Below are 17,140 nucleotides of genomic sequence, written 5' to 3'. Positions count from 1 at the left end.
GTCTTTTATTATCTGTCTTTTATTTATTAAGCTTAAGATCATTATCTCTGGCTTTGCTATTCTCTAGAAAAATAGCACATTTGATGGAATACCAGGCTCAGTATTTAATAGGAGGTCTGGATTGTATGAAATTTTCTTCAAAGAGATTAGATTAAGATTCAGAGGCATGAATAGCTGCCATTCTCTACATTTCTTCTGCTGCCTTAGTTAAATCTGCTGCAGTGACATCTCCAATATGTTTTTACCCATGAACTGATGAAAAAATGAACAAAAGCAATAATTTGCTTGAATTGCCAATTCATGTGATGTGAATTGTCCCTTTAATAAAGGAAGGAGTAAGAGAGCAGGAACTTCTTTTTAAGGGACACCCCTGAAGAAGGAACAAGGCAGTTGAATTGCAACTCCACCCATTTTAAGCTGGGTAATCCTGAACAAACTAATATCCCCATGCCTCCCTTTTAATGTACAAAATGATGGTATTATTTGTCTCAAAGTGTCATGAGAATTATTCAAATAAATAACATGTAAACTTTGTGGAGCATACAGATATCTGTTCAGCAAATGATAGTTCATATTATCAATAATTTAAATGGTGAGAATTTATAACTTTTTTTTTTTGTTTTTTGTCATTTTGCCTTTTCTCGGGCTTCTTCCCACAGCACATGGAGGTTCCCAGGCTAGGTGTCTGATCGGAGCTGTAGCCGCCAGCCTACCCCAGAGCCACAGCAACGCGGGACCCAAGCCGTGTCTGTGACTTATGCCACAGCTCACAGCAACACCGGATCCTTAACCCACTGAGCAAGGCCAGGGATCGAACCCTCATGGTTCCTAGTTGGATTCGTTAACCACTGCGCCGCGATGGGAACTCCTAAACTTTATAACTTTCTGAACATCATCATCTTTGGCTGATTCAAGAGAGGTGAATTCTTTAAGAAAACTCTTTGATTTGAATGCTTTATAGCCAGAGTAACAGACCTAAGTGATGTTGTTCAATAAGAAGAAAGCATGAGAAAGAATGTTATTTGTGCAAATGCTAAAAATGGGAAGCTTTTGTTTAAGAAAATTCCTTTCAGACTCACAGAAGAAAAAGGTTTTAAAATGCAAAAAAAAAAAAAGGAACTGAAGTCAATATGGCTTTTAAGATACAGCTATTTGTATTCATAACATATTTGTTATCTGCTTTCATGTTTTGTTTATCGTAGTGTTTGTATTAGTCATTACTTCGGAGTTGAAAAAAGAAAAATTCTCACAAACTGATTCCAGCACACAGTGGCTCATGCATCCGGGAAGCTGTCTTAGAGGCTCCTTGAACCAGGGATTTTGTTGCAAATTCTCTCTCTTTTCTCCTCAAACAGCCCCGAATCACCTTTTCCCAGGTTGGCAACCTGTGAGAAAAAGGAGTTTCCACTCCAACTCAAAACTGAAAATCTCAAGGAAGGACTGATTATTGTGTTGACTGTCTCGTTGTCCGCTAACATTGATCTAGTGTCAGAGGCAAATTGGGTTTCCACTAGACTGGGGCATGTGGAGGAGAAAACATCTGGCAGAGAAAAACAGTAGCCACTGTAACCGTGTCTTCACGTTGTGATTTCAACACCTCATTGAATTGGGACCATTATTGGGTTATGAATTTCATATCGTGGCTCATGAGCAGTATCTTTTAAAAATAGGGCAGATTTAAATGGAATGGAAGCTATCAAAGAATCTCACAATCAGGAGAATAATGGTTTCATGAAACTTTAGTTTCCACTATGTATGTGTGTGTGTTTGGAACTAAGTGCAATACCAAGTGTATTTGTTCATGTGGATTGCAATTTAGAACGATTCCAAGTCCGCACTGGGCCATGCTCCTCCCTGGCACGTGACTGTCATCAGTGGGAAGGTAGTCTGCTTGTTACTGTGATTTTTACCCCCCCATTCCAACCTAGACATTGGGGAAAATGTGAGTTTGGAGGAGCAGATGGGAAATAGTTGCCCCTCAGCCTCCCAGTCAACAGAGGTGGGTTTTGGTTGGAGAGCCTAGAGGCACAATTTAAGGTAAACCTAGTTGTCAGAAGCAGCTACTACCTTAGATTCCACTCAGTTTGTATGTCTTAACATTCAGTGTGTCTTCCATCATCAGGGCAGATTCACAGGTTGTTCAGCCACATGGCAGTCACACAGGGCCTCCTGGCTCTCGGTTTAATGTTCTGGTGTCACAGTCTTAGGTTTTAAACAAGGGCTGAGCACTTCCGTTTTGCACCGGGCCCTGCAAATTAGATAGCCAGTCCTGTCCACCAAACACATAATGAAGAAATCAGTAGTTTGAATTGTTGTTGCGCCACCCAGAGGGCTGTAGACATCCTTAGCTCCCCCCCTGCTCACTGGGCATGTGATACTGATAAGGGGAATATATCTTTAATTCTCTCTTCAACTTAGTTTCACCTGGTGCCTCATAATTTTAATTCTTTCTTAAACATGACACTAAACATGCTCTTCCTGGTTAATTTGCAGCATTTTAACACACACTGTAATTAGCAGCTGATTTCCTGCCTCACTTCCTCAGTCATGCCAGTGAGATGGGGCTGAAGCTAATCATTACCTGCGGCAGCACAAACTTATGTTTAATGTATGCCCCATTCCCCACTATCCCCTCACTGGCCCCGAAATCCTTTAAATAGGCTGACAAGTCCCTAAAGGGGAAGAGATAGTGTCAAATTTAAAAGGGCTTGCACACAGGCTGTGTATTCATCAAACTGCATTCATCACTTGACATGTTTCAGGTGCCAGTACTTCCTTCTCGGCTCATCTTAGAGCATCCGTGGAACTGGGATAATGCCTAGACCCCCCCCCCCACCCCGTCCCTCATACCCCCACCAGAAAACCCCCACTAAGTGAAAACTATAAAAGGACCAGGTGAAGCAATGTTGTATCTTTCATAACCCGAAAAATGAAAATCTTCAAACAGTTTTTTCTTTGTGATTAAACTTCCAAATTGCTCCGTGTTCAGTAAGTGTCCCTTTGGCACAGATATAAGACATATATAATCTTTCGTTTTAATTTACATTCACTAAAATGGCCAAAGTTTCCGTGCCTTAAGTTGTTGCCCACTGAGAAAGGAGGTCTTACTCTGGAATTTGTCAAACCAAAAGGAAAAGCTCCTGAGATGTTGGAGTTGGAATAAAAGGCAGTTTTAGCCATCTGGCACAATGGTTCACAGGTTGGAATTTCAGATTCTAGCTCACACAGAAGTAGAGCTCTTTGAAAGGGAAAGACAGTAGTGAAAAAAAAAAAAAAAACCAAAGCCACCAGCGGGGAGGAGGCCTTTTCTGACAAAGGCCTGTTGTTGACACCAATAATAGCACCCTGTTTTTTGGAGTCCAGCAGGCTCTGGCCTCTGGTTTCACTTGAGGTTGTATTTTTTGGGGTCTTGGCATGTGAAGTGTTTACCTGCCTTTCTGCAATTCCTCCAGGCAGTGAGCCCATTATAACTGAACAAACATCCAGTTGGATAAAAATTCTCTTCATTATTAGACAGTGAATGGATGTGCAGCCGTAAACATCATCTTCCTCTTATCTCGAGAGTGCTTCTTACAACACTGAAATTTCTCAAGTTGTGCTAATCATTTTGCTAATTATTCAGTCCTATTAACTACCATGCATCATCCTGAGGAGAAGCTAATGCTTGTAGCTCAAATACACAAGCCCTATTAAGAGTCTGTGTGTTTATCTTTTACACTGAAAGAAAAGGCAATTCTTGTTGGAATTATTTCAAGTTGTGTTCATCTTTGGAGAGAGTATAACAGTCTCAGTAGATGAGAAACTCATGTCTTCTTAGTGGACCTTCTGCCCACCTGGGATATAGAGCCAGGGGAGGGGAGTTTGCAGTTTCTGTGCTGTTTGGCAATTGTGTTCTCGTTGGGCTTTTAATATAGGATGCTATTCCAGTGGGGTTCAAGGCACAAACGTCAGCTTTGCCCCCTGGCTTCCAGGACAACACAGGTCCTTATTTTCAAAGCATTAAAACTCAGTGAATTCCCTACATTTGGAGGATATTTAGGACTTATTCAGAAGGAGAAAATGGGGGTAAGGGTGGGGGAACCACGATTTTAAGATTTAACAGCCTTGATTAAACGTCATGATGGCTTGAGAGGGATAAAGAAGGTGAAAGGTTTTGCTCAGGAGATCCTATGAAAATAGACCAATTTGAGATCTATAGTGTTCCTTCTCCTTTAAGCGGTTTTGTCATTTTAAAAGAGTTCTCTTTAGACATTAATATCCTCATTCCATTTTATCAAATTCTACTCTTGTGGAAATCTGACAAGAGTCACTGTTGTTGTTTCACTTTTGAGCACTTAATCTTACATCCTGACTTGTATCATTTTCTAATAGTTTGAGTATACATCTGAATTTCTTAGTGAGATTATAAGCTCCTTGGCAAGAACAGCCAGTGATGCATATTGGCAGAGCAGCTGACCACCTACGTGGTCTGTTTACCGCAGTGGCTCTCAACAGGGCTGGAGGGAGGCTCTTTTGCACCCCAGGGAACATTTGCCAATGTCTGCAGACATCTTTGGGTCTCACAATAGGAGGGGTGCCCTGGCATCTAGTGGGAAATGTTACGGTTCTGCTCAACATCCTAAAATGGACAGAACAGCCCTCCAGAATGAAGAATTATCCTGCCCCAAATATCAGAAGTGCAGAAGTTGAAAAACTCTGCTTTGGATGAACCCAGAAGACCACCCTACCTTCCTCCTGGTTCGTCCCCCTGCCAGCTCACTGACATCAGGAACTTCGAAGTTAGAGGTTCCTACATGTGGCTTGTGTCAGCCCCCACATGCCAATCATTACACATTAGTCTGCCCCAACAGATACTTAATATAAGGGTAATCTCATTTGCCCGTTATTTCTTTCCAAAGGTAGATCTTATAGGGAACTGTGAAGGACAGGCGTGCAGAGAGTATTTCAGAAGGCACTAGAGAAAGGCTTACCAAAATCTCAAGTTAACTTAGTTGTTGTTCAAGACAGCCATTCCCTTTGTCACCCCCCCCCAAAAGGCTCCATTTAGCCACCTTGTTGCAAACAGGAGCAAAGGGTATTCACTCAGAGGCCATCACGCTTTAAGGAGTGCTGATCCTTCCAGCAAAGGCGACTCCAGCTGTTAGCACTTTACACCGCTGCTGGGGCAGGCAGTGGCCACGAAACTGCATAACCAGGCATCTGAACACCATTGTCTGGTGGCCTCATGGCAATAAGCCCAGCCTGGAAGGGAGTGAGCATTTTGTGCATGTTCAGCACCTCTCCCTTCTGGATCAGACTCAAAGTCAGGGACACCCAGAAATCTCATCAAATGTGCATTATTTAGTAGTCAAAAATCACAAGGGACAATGGTGTTTATTTTCTTTCTCCCAGATTCTTAAAAGTATACCATCCTTATTTGAAAGTGTTTCAACAGTTATCAAGAACAATTCACACTTTCCATATATGTTGTGAGTTAATGATGTGTTATATACAAACTCTAAACCACTGAAAAAGAACTAAGGAAAGCTTAAAAGCTTTAAGGAAACAAAGAAGAATTTTTCTTCTCTACAGATTTTATTCTCTGCCTCACAGTGTGCCAATTTTTTTTTTTTTTTTACTGTAGTGAATAATACATAAATTTACCATTTTTAAGGTGTACAGTTCAGTGGTATCAAAAACATTCACGTTGTAATGCAGCCATCACCACCATCCATCTCAGAATTTTTCATCTTTGCAAACTGAAACTAAACCCATTAAGCATTAAATCTCCACTTCCCCTTTCCCCACCCCCTAACAGCCACCATTCTACTTTCTGTCTCTAGGAATTTGACTACTCTCCAGGTATTTCATAAGTGGAACCATGTGGTATTCATCCTTTTTGACTGACTTTATTTTGCTTAGCATCATGTCTTCAAGATTCATCCATGTATAAGTCACAGTTTCCTTCCTTTTTGAGGCAGAATATTTCATTGTATGCATATATAGCATTTTGTTTATCCATTCATCCATTAATGGATATTTATGGGTTGTTTCTACCTTGTGACTGTTTGGATATTACTGCTATAAAATGGGTATATAAGTATTTTTTTCAGGTTCCTGCTTTCATTTCTTTCTTCTACCCACAAGTAGAATTGCTGGAGTATAAAGTAATTCTATTTTTAATTTTTGGAGAAACCACCATATTGTTTTTCATAGTGGCTATACCATTTTATATTCCCACCAGCAATGTATTAAAGTTAAAATTTCACTGCATTCTTGCTGAACACTTAGTATTTTTTATTTTGTTTTGTTTTTTTAAAATAGCATTCTCAATAGATATAAAGTGGTATCTCACTGTGATTTTGATTTCCCTAATGGTCATTTGCACATTATCTATGAAGAAATGTCTTTTCTTCATAGATAATGAACCTTTGAATCAGCTTTCTGTTATTGATGAACTTTAAGGGTTATTTATATGGTCTAAATATTAAACTATATGATACATGACTTGCCATATGTTTTCTCCCACTGCATAGCTGATATCAGCTTCTTGAAGTCATTATTATTCTAGTATACCAATAATGGCACCCAGTCACTTGAGTAATAAGAAGATAGATTCTCATGTCAGTGATAGTTATTTTTGATCCAACCTGAAGTCAGGGAGAATGGTCAGCATGACCTTTGGATGTCCTTCCAGTCTTCTGGCTTTTTCAAAATAGATAAACAGTTTTAGCATTTTTGTAAACTGGAATTTGTATTACTCTTGGCTAGTCAAGACAGCCAAATGTCCACTAGGTGGTACTGTCGCTACAGCATGAGTATTTGCATAAAGCTGGCGATAAACCCCAAAGTTGTCCTGCCAAAAAGATTTGTTGCTTCACATAAATATGGTATTTGTGTTAATTTGGACAGACTGATCACATTTATAAAATGTTATAATGTAAGGTTAGAATTCGTCTATTTTGACCTTCTCCTTGTAAAATGAGAAAATGGCGGCCCAGTGAGATTAAGTGACTGGCCCAACATCACTGCCAATTACTGATAAAGCCAGGCTTTTACTGCCCATCTGGTACTTAATCTGATTCTCCGTATTACCATTGCTTACTATTAGGCAGGCTTCCCAGAGTGTCCTAGGGCCTAGGTTAGTATAGCTTCTCGATGAGGAAAGGAAACTATGGGTATGAGCAAAATACCAATTGCTCTTGTGAAGAATAAAGAATACAGAATTCCACTAGTCTACCTATTGATCTTGGGAGAATCATTTCATATCCAATTCCTGGTACCCTTATCATTAAGAGGTTGCATTAGATGTAAGCAAATGATACTCAAGCTCTGTATAATATAAAAATTTAATCTGCAAGCCTCATATTTCCTTGACTTAATCTTACTTTCTAATTTGGGAACATAGCTTTGTATTTCTTTTTCCACAGTAAACTGATGTAAATTCCTATTTACCTTTTACCATGGTGTTGGGTGAAATCTACGCACCAGCTAAGGGATTTAAAACTGTTTGCAACTTTCATTTTCACTAGTTTTGGTACTAAACAGTACCAATCATACATAAGCCTGCAAGTAAAATAGAACTACTAACAAAATACCACTTCATAGCAATGTATTGCAGAAAGTATAAAAATAGCATTTATGTGGAACATTTATATAGGCCTCAGAGAGCAGTTTGCAGTGCTCAAGGCTGCTAATCATTTACAGATTTTCACACTGTTTCTCACCTGTCTTCTCCCTAAGTAAATTGCAGCTGCATTACCAATGTGCTTTGCTTTTCACTGCATGTCTGCCTGTTTACAGAATCACCCACCAGACAGGACATTTTCAACTGTATGTTTGTACAGCTCAGTACTGTTCAGAGTAACAGTTTTTGTTTACCCTTGTAATGAATGTAAGTGATATCTCTTCACATTTGATCTCTCACAATAAAGTAATCCTTTACCAAAGTCAGAGTTACCTGTTTGAGAAATACAGCAGTTAGCAAAATCACAAAAGGCAGGATCATTGCCTCATAGAAAATGGGTGGGACAGAAACAATTTAAATGGTTTTGTACATAGAATATTATTATCCCAGTGTATCGTAGTTCTTGAATGCAAAGAGAGCCAAAAACCTTGCTCCCTTTCGGTGGATTACCTTACTCAGTACACACATTGCAATCTTGAGGGTTTTTTTACATTGTTAAAATTTTCCTAATTAAAAAAAGAATGTATATATATACATATATGTATTACTAAGTTGCTTACTCTACAGCAGAAATTGACACAACATTGTATATCAATTATAATAAAAAAATTTTTTTTTAATTTTTTCAGTCAGCTCCTATGCCTCTCTCACTAACCTCTTACTTTGTTTCATTCTTCCAGATATCTGGGAAATATCTGTGTCACTGTCTGGCCTTTTCATAAGTTATCCCAGAGTTGAGGGCATGGCTTCCTGGGTTACATATTGAAGGAGGGAGCATAAGTCTGTCCATCCTCTGCCCATTTTCAGACCTGCCTCACGGCCTGCAGCAGAGAGAGCAGTAATTATAGAGTAATTATCGTCATGGCCTGCAGTTGTTGATTAAGAAATTTGAACTGAACAGGGGCTTTTAAATAGTTGGGAATGTAAGAAGAAAAACATGTTCTCTCGGAATTCTGATTGGCAAGGGACCATCCCATCTTTGGTTTTGGTCTTCTTTTTGAAAAATACCCAATGAAGGAGATTCGCTTTTGCTATGATTGCATTTAACAGAAATACAGAAGAAGATTTTGGATCTCTTATGTTCATTTAACATCCAGGTGTTTTCTAGTTGTTCATTAAGAAGCCAAGCAATAATGATGTTAGAGAGCTGTAAAATGATGATTTTTGCTCTGCACATAATGGCATTAGGTTTAGATAAATATTGATAGAATGCCAAATTTATGTTGATCTGTAGAACATAGCATTGATCTATAAAATCTGATATATGTATTTTGAGAAGGGGTTTGCAGAGTTCTGCCAAGAAAGCATGTCTTTAGAGGGTTTGTACTAATCCACATTGGTTCATACCCTAAGGACACTCTGTTGAGTTCTTTTATTTACTTTTATCTGTATATTTATTTTAGTGGGCTGTTTTTAGTCTTTACAAACTAGACAATTTGTTTTTTACATTAAACATACAGCAGTCACTTCTGAAAGCAATTTTGGATATCTTTCAAAATTTAAAATACACATGTCCTTTGCTTCAGCAGTTTTACTTATTTTTGAATATTTGTACAAAAATGTATGTGCAGAGATGAAAAGACTGGGGAAAAACCTAAATGAACATTAAGATGACTGACTCAGAAAATTATTCAAGCTCTTTTCCTTATGAAATATTTCTTGAGGGTATTCTTTGACATTGTGTTTTCGAACATTTATAATGTTGTTCAGGACTTTTAATTCAGCTGCTGTTTTAACTCAATGTTGATGCCTATGCAGAGTAACTTTTAAGGAAAATCATATCCAAAACACACACAACTCAATGCAAAGAGTAATTTGAAAGCAAGTAAAAATAAAATTCTGAGAGCAAAAGTAGGGCAAATATCCTTGCATGGCATTTGCACACAAGTAATTTGAAGATGCTCTCCACTGCTGAAGGGGAATAATTCTCTGTATCTGAGATTTCCAATAAACTGTTCAACTTTGATTTGATTTAAATGTATATAGTATTTTTAGACTAAATATTTAGTCAAAAACTGTTGTAGTTGCAATGATCAATATATTGTCTTTCAGAATTTAGCCTTTAGCTTTTAGGGACATATGTGGATTTAGCTGGCTTAGGGAATTTCAAAGCAGTTCAGACGTGCATGATATTTATAGGTTGATTGAAAGAAACTGAAAAGGGGCTTAAGTGTTCCTAGAGCAAGTTATTGGACTCTTGGAAGTTGAAAAAATAATTGATATGCCAATGGGAGATTTGTGTGCAGTTAATGAAATTGGAGAACATTTGTGTCACTCACGAACTTACAAAACTGGTGGACGCCAAAAGTGCAGTTTTGGTTTATATGGTCCTTATACAAGGTGATATCCAAGATGTAGTGAGAGCTCTATGGTGATAGCTGATGGCTTTGTAGTAGTGGTAGAAAATATTGTAGTATTTTCTATGCTGCTCAGAATTGGAGACCTGAGCCTGTAAGAGCAGATGCTAGGCTATTAAGAGATACAGATGTGAAAGTCATATTAGCAGTTCTCTTTCTAATAGGAAGTATTTATGAGTCGCGGAGGAGGCAGAAAGTGAAAGAAAATGGCTTGGTGGTATGGGAGTAATTGTGGAAATATGGGGAAGAGGTTTTTAGCCTGGTAGAAAGTTGATTATTTGCAGAACAGGTGAAGGGTAAATATTAGGGCAGCCAGAAATGAGAGAAATCATTACATGATCATAGGTCCTTGAGGTGGTTCCTCAGCTTGGTTAAATAAATAAATAAATAAATAAGAGATGTAATTTGTAGTTCTTGGGATAGATGCTCATCTGTGAGAAGACAGTTGTTACAAATTTTTGGTATGTTTATATTTTAATAGAAGCAGAGCTTAACCTGAAGGTTCCATTTCACTGGAGTAATTTCATGGAGTCTTTGCCTTTCGAAAATCTCATCAATTCCAGTTGGTACCTGAACTTTTAATATGAGCTCAATCCTTTAATTTAAGGCTTTGATCCTCAGTAAATGACACAAGCTCCAAGTTGAGATAACAAGCCGTTATCAGTGTAAATGAAAGCCATAGAGCAGACTTTGACAAGGCACAGTGAAGGCAAACTTGAAGAAACATTAGGGTGAGATTGGATAGGCCTCATGGGATGGAGAATAGTGATGACTCAGAGAATTTTGGAGCCAGAGAGGATTTCAGTTTCCCTTCTCATTTTACAGATAAGGAAACTTGAAGCTCGGAAATGTGAAGGGGAAATGAGGCCACCATCTCCTAATATGAGTTCTTTCCTTAGAGAGTTTATTAGTTAGGGGAAAGCTCTGCTGCTATAACAAAGCATCCTGAAAATATAGGGGTTTAAAGAATAGACTTAATTTCTTTTTTAAGGAAGCACTCCAGTTCAGCCAGGCAGTTCTGCTGCTTGTGGCCAGTCAGGAGCCAGGGTTGCTAGGGCACTGTTATCATGTGAGCAATTGAAGCTAGGTCACTGTCCCGTTAGGTTTCAGTCCATGGGAGGTTGAAGACAGCATGTGGAGTTATATCTGCTGTCTGAGACCAAACCCAGCGTGGGCACACATCACTTTTACTCATGTTCCATTTATAAGAATTTAGTCAGATGGCCACATAAAACTTCAGGAGTCCCTTGGGCATGGAGTCTGACTGGGAAGTCGTGTCTCTGGCTACAATTCTCTTGTTGTAGGAGGAGGGAGAAACCCATTTGGATGGACTGTGGATGATCTCTGCCATAGGGGCACACTAGACCCCTGGTTCAGCAGTTTTGGCTTTCAGAAATCCACAACTATTCCACGTAGTTTCTATCCAGATTGAAATGTATCTTTGAAGTAAGTTTCCCAATCTACCACATGTGGCAGGTTTTGGAACCATCTTTCCTATTAATGAGTCCTGTAGATTCACATATCCTGTGCAGGACACTTATATAGCAAAAGGCATCACTTGCCTGTTATTGGTCATAACATGTCCACTGCCCAGGACCACATGGTATCTGCCATCAAGGTCCTGTTATGTCCAGGCCTAGGAGGATGATTAGGGCAGAACAAGGAAATTCTGCAGCTCAGGACTCTTTTTTTTTTTTTTTTTTTTTTTAACTGAGGTCATTAAAATTAAAGAGCTGTCATGATTTAGAAACTTGTTATGAATGTTAAGTGACATAGTTCATGTAAAATACCTATCTATTTTGTCAAGAAATACTTACGGAGTGTTCCAGAAACTGGGCTTGATGCTTGGGGTGCTATAGTCTACAAGATGCTGCCTGATCTTTAAGCTCCCAGCTCAGTAGATGAGACACTCACGTAAATGGGCAGTGATGGTGCAGAGTATCACACAGCACTTCCATAGCAGTACCTGCAGGTGATGTGGGAGCAGAAACAAAAGGCACCCAACCCTGGGTTGGAGGGACCCAGTTCTTGGGACGAGTGCTTGGCTGACACCTAACAACAGGAGTTAGTCAGGAAAGAGACACTAGGATTTTGAATAGCCCTTTTTTAATTTGGCCTCCCCACACTCCTCTAGTGTTATTTCTCAAAACGCCACTCATCAGGCTCGCAAGGAAAAGACGAAGATTATTATTTTTTTCTTCACCTCGGCATCGTGAAGTCAATCCCACACACACACAGAGGAAAGTGATTTGATAAAGATAACACCAGCACAGGAGTGTTCTGGGAGACCTTGCTTTTACTGTTCCAAACTGGGACATTATGGCAGCATTTAGTATACACAGAGTAATTTAACATTCTTAAATAGCTCAGTGGCTCATGAACATTTCAGTTAATTCAGATGTATTGGTTTTTTAAGGGCACATATCCATTGCCTTTTCCTGTCATTCATATTATGTATGCTTCCTAATGGTTTTAGGAAGCATGCTAAATAATAATAAACATGATCATCACATACATACCATATTGGTATTTCTAGATCTCTCTGGGGATAAAAGTTGTTTTACCCACGAAATGAGCATTGTGTGAGTTATTAGACTATACTTCCTCTCCCCGTCATCCCCCAATCATATCATATCCCAAGAATCCTCCCAAAACACTTTTATATTCATAGATAATATAAATATACATTTAAAGTATAAAATTTAAATGTCGTTAAATTCAGGTCTATCTGATTGCAGGCATCTTTTACTCCATGAAAGTTTATTTGCTGTATTATTAAAGAGAAACTGTTTATCTTAGCCCTTATCATTCCAAAAGCAATGGCATCCACAGAGCCATCCTTAGCAAAGTAAGCGTGACTGACCATTTCATAAAAGAACCATCTGGGGAGTTCCCTTCATGACGCAGCTGAAACAAATCCAACTAGAATCCATGATGATTTGGGTTTGATCTCTGGCCTCGCTCAGTGAGTCAGGGATCTGGCATTGCCATGAGCTGTGGTGTAGGTCACAGATGTGGCTTGGACCCCACGTGGCTGTGGCTGTGGCTCAGGAGGGCAGCTGTAGCTCTGATTTGACCCCTAGCTTGGGAACTTCCATATGCCTCAGGTGCAGCCCTGAAAAGGAAAAAAAAAAAGAAAGAGAGAGAGAGAGAGAGCGATATAACACAGAAGACAAAAATAAATAAATAAATACATAAAAATAAAAGAACCGTCTGTCATCTTAAAAGCCAGGAAGGCACAGGGTTGAGGTGTAAATTAATGAGTACACCACCTCCCAATGACCAGACTGAAAAATGTGTATCTCAAGTACGTGTCTGAGCAGTGCCACTTCAAAACTGGACTTAAATTCCCTACTCTACCTACTTAGGAAAAAAAAAAAAAATCCTCAGCAGATGCAGCTAAATTTCCATCTGTAAGAACACTAATTTTGAAATTGCCCTCAATTTAAAATCACTTGGGAGGAAGTAAAACATAAATCATAGGCAGAAAAGCTTCAGTAGAAAACCAGCAAGTTTGCACAAGCACTTCAAGGTTACAGGGTTCAACAGCAGACAGCAACAGCTCTGCACAGCAAAACAGGGCACCAAAGAGCCTTGGACTGAAGGGTGGGAAAACAAAATTCTCATCTTGGCATCACCAGAAATGCTTGTGGGTTTGGGAGCAAGTTCTTCAACCTCTGCAGGTAGCGGTTGAATCCACCGTAAACAGAGGAGGTTGGGTCTGGGTGAACTCAGTGTTCCCTTCCTGTTTATTCCTTAATGCTTGAGTAGGAGTGTACAGCACTGTTCACATCCTATCAGAACTTTTCACAGCCTAGCAGTTCATTGATTAGGAAACACTGAATACCTTTTCTACCTGCCCAGGGCTAGTTACTGTAACCTGTCTATGAATGAAACACTCCTTAGTCCCAAATAAAGTTATTTTTTAATAAGGCTCTTAATGCGCCACCAGAGTGCTAAAGTTTCTCAAGTGCTATAGTCCTTCTGAATGCGCCTGCCATTTTTACTGAAGTATACTTTGTGTACTTTTACTGGGAGACCTCTACCCACCATGTTTATTTTGTTTTTGTTTTGTTTTGTTTTTTGTCTTTTTTTTTTTTGCCATTTCTTGGGCCGTTCCCGCGGCATATGGAGGTTTCCAGATTAGGGGTCGAATCCGAGCTGTAGCTGCCAGCCTATGCCAGAGCCATAGCAACGTAGGATCCGAGCCACATCTGCGACCTACACCACAGCTCACGGCAACGCCGGATCCTTAACCCACTGAGCAAGGGCAGGGATCGAACCCGCAACCTCATGGTTCCTAGTCGGATTCATTAACCACTGCGCCACGACGGGAACTCCTATTTTGTTTTATTATGTTAGTTCAACTGTAAACAGCATTACTTGCCAGGGTGATTAGTTTACAAGTGACTACAGATTTTTTTTAAATGAGGTTTTCCTTCCCACTGTGTGCATAAGACTTAGAGAACTCCATTTTGTCATCCACTTCCAAGGGAGGCATGTACCAGCACTCTTTGATACAGGAGTCTCTCTCATTGCCTGAATACAGGCATGGCATACCTGCAGCCATCGTTTATCAGGACAGCGGCATCTCGCTTCAAATTTTATGTATCCCTTGGCAGGGCTCCAGTTCCCGTTAGAATTAATATAATAACTTCACTTGGGCAGCCTGTTTTTTTGGGGGGCAGGGTAAGAGGGGTGTTTTTCTGGAGGTCTGTCTGTTCCTTGCCTCATTCCCTAGTTGTCCTGGCAAAAGCCATCAAATTGAAATTACAGGAAGTGAAAGATCTTCCTTGTTTATTACTAAGGGGAAGGGAGGGCTATTGACTCAGAACAGATTGACTCTTGGTACCCGCTGGGTGGCAGCATTGCTTTGAGTGAGGTCACAGCTCTCTATAACCTTTTACCTCCAGCCCACCCCCCCGCCCCACTATATTATAAAATTTCCACCTGCTTCTGGGCTAACCACCATTATTCATGTCTTTCTTTTACCGAGTTTTATAAAACACACTCAGCTATCTCAAAGTGTGTGTAAGTTGTTTAAGTGACAGTTACAGCATCTGCTTATTCATTTTGCTGGTTAAGTGCCAGGCTCACCTAGACTTAGTCCTCGGTACAGGATTACTTCAGGGCCACACATTCAGTCAGAGAAACCACTCAACCCACTCAAGGATATGTCTGTTTCTTTAGCAGTAACTCCGCAGAACGTGTGGAATCACTGCAGACCTTAGCAAGGCAGGACCATAGAGCTTGACTAACTTCCAAAATCGAGGTATTAGACACTGGGTTAGAGGGAAAAAGTAGGGTATTACTGATTCCCATGCCTGGAATTTTGAAAGCAGGTGCCTAATAGCTTCCTTAATCACCTTGAATTACTAAATGGGATTCTACCAATTCTACACGATGCATGCAGTTTAGATCATTAAAAAAGAGTTGTGAAGGAATATACTAAAAGGGAAAAACTTGGAAAGCCAAAGTAGTACTGGGTCTCCTTTTCTTAGAGTCATGACACTGTATGTATTTAAGTCACTTTAGTATCACTGCCTCCTTTTACCCTTGTTCAAAATGTTCACTCACCCAACAAATATTTCTTGATCACCTGTGATGACAAAGTTCGGGTGTTGGGAGAGATAAGAAATAAGCAAGACACAGCCTTTACAGTCCATCAGGGTTGATATAATATATACACCATGAATAAATGTAATGAAAAGTCAGGGCAGGGGGTTAATATCACAAGTAATGTTAACAAACCATGTGTGATTTCAGAGATTTTTTTTTTTTCCCCCAGTTACATGACTGGGGAGGCTTCAAGAAAGAGGTGACTTTTAAGCAGAAAGTTGAAATAGGCAGATTTTTAAAAGATGGAGATATGGATTAAGGATATTCCGATCAGAGAGAATGACGGTGAATGAAAGCAATAAACCAGAAAAACACAGGCCTATTCAGAGATGGTTAAGGCACTCCATTTGGCTAGAGAATGGAGGTCAGCATCTGCATACCAGCTTGGAAATGACCTTGACCCGATGCATGTAATTTCTTTTTCTAAATTACATAGTAATGGTAGCCTGATAATTACTATGGGATTGTATTATCACAGAAACCTCTTCACATTTAACATGTTCTCATTAAGGCCCTCATCTGTACTTACTAATTAAGGAGAACCACGTTAGGATTTGAACTGTTGGGAAGAGGCAGGTTTGTTTGCTTGCTTGCTTGTTTTTTAGATTTTACACTCAGGGTTGGGTATTTGAAACATCTGTTCTTGATAATCCTATAACAAATACAAGAGTCAGCACAATTGAAGTTATTAGTCCATGCATTAGGAATTTTTCCACATTGGTGGAAAAGAATTGTAAGATTACTTCTTTAATACTGATTTGGCATTTATAAAAGGAAAATGTTTGTGGCCGATTTTCAATGGAGATAACGTTTTTTAGCAGATGAATGAGATGTGACTAATCACATTTCCTTTTGCCAATCAAGACTTCTACTGCAAGATTTCAAAATTGTATATCCTTTTGGCTATAGAAACTTTTTAGCCCAATCTTGCAAAATATTTACTTTTGTAGTCTGATTGAGGAGCCAACAGTCCAAATTAGTGGAAAAAATACAGAATACCCACAATGTTTTTCTTCAGCATATCAAGACCCATTACTAGTTATCATATCAATTAAATTGGTCTTGTTCATCATTTTTTTTAATACAGGTGGCTGGAATAGCATAGGGAAAACAATATAATTGAGTAAAAGAGAGGACATTGCATATTAAAAGGAAAAATACTATTTCATGAAACCAGCTTCAGCTCTGTGGGGTCTGTATGATGTGTAAACTGTATTTTTTACTATAGGTTGTGATCAGTAGTTTGAAACACATTATTTATAGAGAAATGTCCATTTCTTTCAAGTGTGTACACAGTAAGTAGAATTACATCCACAGCTATTGGCCTGCGAGGACCCATCTAAATAAGTCCCAGGGTTAGTGACTAGAGAAAAATGATTTGCCCTTAGCCTATCGTTTACATACATAAATGTTTCTAAACTACTTCCTTCTCAATAGGAACATCTTCCCACACATACATATTCACATATTCCTGAGAAACCAAGACAAAGAAAGGGAA

General features: G+C 39.3%; 1 protein-coding gene and 1 long non-coding RNA gene across 3 annotated transcripts in view; one reads left to right on the top strand and one right to left on the bottom strand.

Moving 5' to 3' along the window:
* Nucleotides 1–17,140, top strand: part of GNAQ (G protein subunit alpha q) — a 305,513-nt gene that overhangs the window by 259,865 nt on the left and 28,508 nt on the right. The gene's annotated exons all lie outside the window — the stretch shown is intronic.
* LOC146407072 (uncharacterized) overlaps nucleotides 1–17,140 on the bottom strand; it is a 34,373-nt gene that overhangs the window by 6,078 nt on the left and 11,155 nt on the right. The window contains exon 2 of the long non-coding RNA XR_014823066.1: nucleotides 2,068–2,269. This is a non-coding gene — a long non-coding RNA (uncharacterized LOC146407072). The remainder of the gene's footprint in view (nucleotides 1–2,067; nucleotides 2,270–17,140) is intronic.

This window comes from Sus scrofa, chromosome 1 (assembly GCF_054392235.1).
Source record: "Sus scrofa isolate SSC_HxYL_T2T_F1_AM1 chromosome 1, Sscrofa_HxYL_maternal_Yorkshire_Landrace_v2.0, whole genome shotgun sequence".
Lineage (NCBI taxonomy): Eukaryota > Metazoa > Chordata > Mammalia > Artiodactyla > Suidae > Sus > Sus scrofa.
Note: the sequence above shows the minus strand (reverse complement) of the source record. Positions and strands in the feature narration are given on the sequence as shown.